Raw genomic sequence first — 6,000 nt, 5'->3', positions numbered from 1 at the left:
CTAGCTTTTTCACCACCAGTACCAGGTCCCCAATGGTGACAGAAATTTTTTTGCAGTCTTTTGGAAGGGAGGAAAAAAAAGAGGCTATAAGGAAAAAGAAACCCAAACAAATAAACTTCTGAAAAATTCAGGCTTTTTTTGGCTCAGAGGTCAAACATGAATTGTTAGAGTTCCCTTTCAAAATTGGAGTCTGCCAAGGTCTCTCATAAGCTTGGATAGTTCTGTGAAACTTACAACAGAAATAAGAAATTTCATCTGCATTTTCAAAGGCAAGGAAGACTCAGTAATGTATGTGTGTGTGAGAGAGGGAGAGAGAATGAGAGAGACAGAAAGAGAGTGAGAGAGAGAGAAAGAGACAGACAGATAAATAGAGCAAGAAGCAGATGAGAATTCAACCAATTTACTTATGACTTAATGAGTTGACATATTTTGCAGGAATATTTCTGAATTTTCTGGGAAGGCAACCCTAGAGGGACTAAGTAATTTCTAAGGGTCATGGTGAGATAAACCAGCAGATAAATTGCTAAGATGTTTGTGTATCAGAGAAAACAACAACTCAGCCTTTGCTTCTAATCTTTTTCATCTTCACACAAACTCACTGAACTCTTGTTCCAGATCTGCAGGCAACAGGCAGGCATTTGTTTTAACTCCTTAAGTAAACTCGAGTTTTAGAATCGTTCAAGTTGAAAGTGCTTATACAATTCGCTGAATTACCCTCCTCATTAGCAAGGACTCACAGCAAGGGCAAGCTGTGCTATCTCTTACGAATTTTTCAATCAAAAGAAATTCCTCCTCTTTTCCTTTTATGTTAAAAAAATTCTTCAGAGGGGGGAAAAACCAACCCCGAAAAAAATTACGCAAATGGCAAGGTAGTGACAGAGCATTTATCAAAGTGGCTCTGGAAATTCCAATTTTTAAAGTGCTATAAAAATATCATTATTAATGATGATTGACTGGGTTTTCAGAGCCAAGATATTTCAAGGCTGCTAAGTTAGAGCTGCGTGCAAAAGCAGGGGTGCTAAAATGGCTTCAGGGTTCCCTCACTTTGTTTCTTCATTGATTTTTAAGTAACATGTGAGCACACTCAAATTGACGATTTTCATTTTGAATTAGTTTGGCCTCTGTCATGGAGAGCCTTCCATCTTCTCCTGACTGTCAGGGTCTAATTCATCTTCATCAAGACCTCTGCAGGAAGATTGTGTTCTTATTACTTTTTGTTGTACAGTTTTATCGTTTACAGGAAATTGGGACAGAGAAAAATAGAGAGAAATCTACCCAAGTTTTCAGTGGAACTGCTCAATGGGAGAAGATCCACCTTCACTCATGGACTCGGCAGAAACCCTGAGATTGCGGCCATCCCAAAGGTGGGAGAGATGGGACTGTAATCCAATATTCCCTTGAGATATTTTTTGTTTGTTTTTTTGTTTTTGTTCCTATCAGATTGCTGAAAAATCTTAGCTCCTGGTCTGTGTAAATCTGATACCTTGTACCTGTTGTCTTTATGAATCTTGAAGTCCTCTCCATTTTACAGGTGGAAAACTAAGGCAAAGAAAATCATGCACGGGATTGGCAAAAATCCTATTAGATTTCAGTACGGTCAACTATTCCAGTGAAAGTCATATTTTGTTCTACTTTTTCAGTCACTGACAAGACTGGGCAAAACGACAAGTATGGTTTTTTTAAAGTGTAACTAAAATGTGCTTGAAAAACATCACAAAAATACTGTCCTGTTTAGGTAAAGCTCAAGGCCTAAGTTAGAGGACTTCTTTAAAGGATACAGGGGAAAAAAATATCAACACCAATAAAACCAACCATTTACTGAGCAAGATCACCTCCTTTCTACCCCCTAAAGCGCCTTAACTCTCAACCCTCTGCTTTTAACAGCTGGCACGGCTGCACCCTCTCTGAAGACTCATTCATTCTCCAGGCCTCCGGGAGGACACCCGTTTGTCCTTTAGACAGTGTGCCAAAAATGGAAAAAGGAAGAGTTTAAGCAACTGTCAACCAGGAAATTGTTTGTTTGTTTGTTTTAAAAAGGAAATTTGCCAACCTGGCCAAGAATTTTGTCTAAGTTACAGACTGTCAGTCTTTATACCCCTCTTGGTTCCTTTTCTCTTCTGAATCCTGCGTTTTCTCAGAGGCTAGATAATCTTTGGCATTCTCCTCACTGGCTCAGCTTAGCTTTCAGCCCCTGGGGGTCCTGCTGACACTATAAACTTTCAACTCCTAAATCCAGTGCTGGCTCCCCCAGGAAAGAAAAAAGCAAATTAAACAATAAAATTAGAGCTGTAGCTTCCGTTGTGACTCAAGAGCAGAAAATGTTTAATGGCCAAGAGCACGTAAGTGCCATCGATCACCAAGAATTTATTTCTCACTGAGGGCCCCAAACGAACACCGTTCTGCCCACCTTCATTACTATCTGGGATTTGGAAAGCTTTTCAAAGGTAATTATCTGATGGAATAGTCGCTTAAAAAGGCTAGCCGTTTGGAAATTCTTTCGTAGGAATTATATATGCCAAAAAGGAGAAAGTAATGCTTTTTCTTCTCTTCCTTTGTTTTTCGTTCCTCCCTCATGTTTCTCTTTCTTTCTTAGTGACTGTTTTGCTGTGTCAGCCCTTCCATGCATGATCAGTTTGCTGTGATCTATGGAAAACTCCCACCTCAGGAATTTGAAGGCTTGTGTTAAGTCTTTTTATTTTGTTCAGTCCAGGCTATAGATTTTTGTTTTGAGAAAGCCTTAGAGGCTTATGGTATGGCACAAATTTTTATTCTTTGAGCTGCATAGATAAATTAGACCATTTTTGGAGAGGGACTTGCGCAGTCGCACTGTCAGGAACACTTTCTACCGTCTCCCTGAAATATTCAGTGTTATTTGGGTGTTCACGCAGTAAGCTCATAGGGTGATTCGTTCTTTCGTTCTTCTTTTCTGACGTTCCTAGTGCAGTAAATGTGTTTGAAAGAATATTGTAAATTCATTTGTTGCTAATTCTTGGAGGAAATTAGAATAATTGATTTGGGGAACTTAAGTAAATATTTATCAGAACAAACTCACATTTCTAATTTCGTGTGGAAGAGAGCTGCATGTTCCTTCACGGGCAGAAATTACATCAAAAGCTTGTGTTGAGCAGTAGGGGCTCCAAATCCATTCTCTTCTCTTGGGGGACATAACCTCTTGGGATAGCTGGACTGCAGGTTAACTAGAATATTGAAGATGCAAAAGAGAATTTAAAAGAAAGATTCTTCATTTTCTGGGTTGAAACTAACAACTTTAATAGTGCCGAACACTGTGATTTTATATGCTCCATTCAAACAGGGAAATAATGGAGGAAGACAACTGTCTTTATTGACAGCCTGCAGTGTGCCAGGCTCCAGATGTATTTGCCCCACAGCCCTGTGGGTGGCATTATCCCATTTCACAGATGAAGAAACAGAGGCTCAGAGGGGTTAGGTGACCTAACCAATGTCAAAAACATAACAAGTCACAGCGCTCAGAAGTTCTATGTGACTCCAAATCCGTGCTCTTTTTCCTTATAACACCTTGCCTCATAGAGGTGAGAAGGCTAATTTGATATCCACCATTACTGCCTACCTAGATGGGTAAATTTCACAGAGAATATCAACTCCTCCCACGGCCTGCCAACCGGAGCTGGGGGAGGCCACTGCCTTTGGCCAACCCACCTCTTCAGGACTCTTGAGGACGAGCAGAGTATCTTCTCCTCCTCACCATTATTGCCCAGGGGAAATGGGAAACTCAGAGAAGCCACTCCAGAGTTCAGTCAATGGCAAAGTGTTCACAGTGAGGAGAAGACCAAGCACGTACAAGCACTGTTGTATCAGGTGTACTGAAATAAGCCCAAATTAGCCTGAGCTTTCTTATGATCTTCAGTAGTTTCCTTTCACGGGGCATTGAGTCGAGTTGGCAAGGTCAGAACAAGTTTTGAGTGGGATAGCGGTGGTTCTGGTTCTAGGTGCAACTGTAAAATAGGCACACTTATTTTCTGGGATACAGGCTTCCCCTTCAGAGCTTTTGTCTCTATTATGGAAATTCCTTTTCCTTCAGGTACCCTGGACCTTCATACTCTTTCCACTTTCCCCTCAACACAATCTGCTCTGGTGAGCTATCACTTGGAAAGAATCTAATCAATTGCATCATCACTTGCAGGAATGACTCTCATGGTGGAATTTCAGGAATCAAAGCAAGCAAGTGAGGATGAAATTTCACAGCAGCAGAGCTTTCTTAACACCTTTCAATGTATAGGACATAGGTGACCACCCATTCATGGGCCATTCATGGGTAAGGCTGATCCTGGAGGGTGATGGAAGAAGACTAGTGTAGATGGCTGAAGGGTACTTGATGAGAGTGTGCCTCTGGAAAAAAACAAGAGATCTTTTGCTGGCATGCTGTCTCTCTGTCACCTTCAAGTTGCTCTACTGTGACCTCTGTGGTTTAGATTGAGGCTGATGGGAATGGGAATGGGGAGCATTTTCTTTTCTGCAGCTGCGTGCTCAGCCTCTTTAGAGGAGGCCAAGATGATTCTTTTAACCATTGTAACTTGGTCAGAGATATTTCCTACAGAAGAAAGAGTGATTGTGAAGACCAACAGCCTAGGCAACGTAGCGTAAAAATGCACCACATTTTAAAAAAAGTAGTCCATTGATCGGCTGCAGTGCCAATAGAATCTGATGAAGTTTTCCTAAAGCTATTTCCACACCTATTGTTTATCGGAAGCTTTTTTAAGGCCCAAACTTTCGGTTTTGCAGTTGAGGAAGTTTCCTGGAGAGTTAGCAATTTACCTATACCCCTACTTATTGTAGATATCTAGGGAAGAAGGACATTGCCAGTTTATAACCTGATCCATGTTGTAAAAAAACATTTTATAGGAAGGAGGTTTCTTCCACAGTCAGTTCAGAAGCACTGCTGTCTTATCTAGACTGTCAAGAAAGACTGAAAGCAAAGGGACTGTTGCAATCTGTGGCAGGGTAGGTAGATGACGTGTTTTTTTGTGCTTGAGGGATTGGTCAATGATGTTTGCAGTAATTAAACTTGTTTCTCTCCTAAAGGAGAAGGTGAAAGGGCTTGAGGCACATCTCTGTATATTCCACATGGTGGGGAGGATGATTTGGAGAACGAACACAGAAAATCAGCCAGGTGAAAAAAGACGAAAGAGAAGGAAAAGTTATGTCAAAAAGTAGGTGGTAGAAATTAGGCATATTCATGGTTCTCTTAGTTCTTGTTTTTACATTTGCATGCTTCTATGAGAGCACTGCTCTAGTTGCTCTGTAAGGATTTCTCTAAGTCTGCCTGCGTCCACTAGGTTATGAGCCACATGAGGGCATGCCATTCTTTGTTTTTGTATCCCTAGCATCAAGCTGGGTACAGAGTGGGTTCTAACAAGTGACTAATGAATGACTGAAATTTCTTTTAAATTAAAGAATTTTCATTCTAAAACAATCACTTCCCTGGGGATATCCCTGTGGGTCATCTCAGAGAACTTAGGGGGTGTGTGGAACCAACAGCCTGACTTGAGTGGGACTAGATTATTGACTAGCAAAGAGATGTCAACCATTATTACTGCAAACTGACTGAATCTGAAACATGAATATGGGGCAGTTAGCCAAAGAAGATACCTTGAGGTAAGGAAGATCATTTGAGATGGAAGCCTATCACGAGAATAAGATTCCAGAAAGACATTCTCCCAGCAGGGCTGGCTTCGTGGGAGTGCAACCTGTGTAGTCACTGAGGGCCCTGCATTTGGTTTAATGCTCTTCTGTTGCAGTTTTGAAATTCTTAATGTTTTTTGAATAAGGAGCCCCACAATTTCATTTTGTACTGGGCCCTGCATGTTAGGTAGCTAGTCCTGGCTCTGTAAGATGATGGCAGCCACAAGGACCAAGATCACAGAAGCTGCACCCAGATACTATCTGAGAACAGCAGCTGAAGAAGCAAGCATTGGCTGCAAGCAGAACTCATCTTACCTGACTGGTGAGTGTGCTGCAGAC

The 6,000-nt window shown here is 41.2% G+C and overlaps 2 long non-coding RNA genes across 3 annotated transcripts in view; one reads left to right on the top strand and one right to left on the bottom strand.

The window, feature by feature from the left end:
• Positions 1-735: 735 nt before the first annotated feature.
• The window catches only part of LOC139080800 (uncharacterized), a 36,939-nt gene continuing 31,674 nt past the window's right edge, over positions 736-6,000 (top strand). For both annotated transcript variants that reach the window (XR_011535596.1, XR_011535595.1), the window contains exons 1-2: positions 736-1,364; positions 1,885-2,444. This is a non-coding gene — a long non-coding RNA (uncharacterized lncRNA). The remainder of the gene's footprint in view (positions 1,365-1,884; positions 2,445-6,000) is intronic.
• LOC139080801 (uncharacterized) overlaps positions 2,436-6,000 on the bottom strand; it is a 9,315-nt gene continuing 5,750 nt past the window's right edge. Inside the window, exons 2-3 of the long non-coding RNA XR_011535597.1 lie at positions 3,053-3,197; positions 2,436-2,935 (exon numbers count right to left, since the gene is read on the bottom strand). This is a non-coding gene — a long non-coding RNA (uncharacterized lncRNA). The remainder of the gene's footprint in view (positions 2,936-3,052; positions 3,198-6,000) is intronic.

This window comes from Equus przewalskii, chromosome 32, assembly GCF_037783145.1.
Source record: "Equus przewalskii isolate Varuska chromosome 32, EquPr2, whole genome shotgun sequence".
NCBI lineage: Eukaryota > Metazoa > Chordata > Mammalia > Perissodactyla > Equidae > Equus > Equus przewalskii.
Note: the sequence above shows the minus strand (reverse complement) of the source record. Positions and strands in the feature narration are given on the sequence as shown.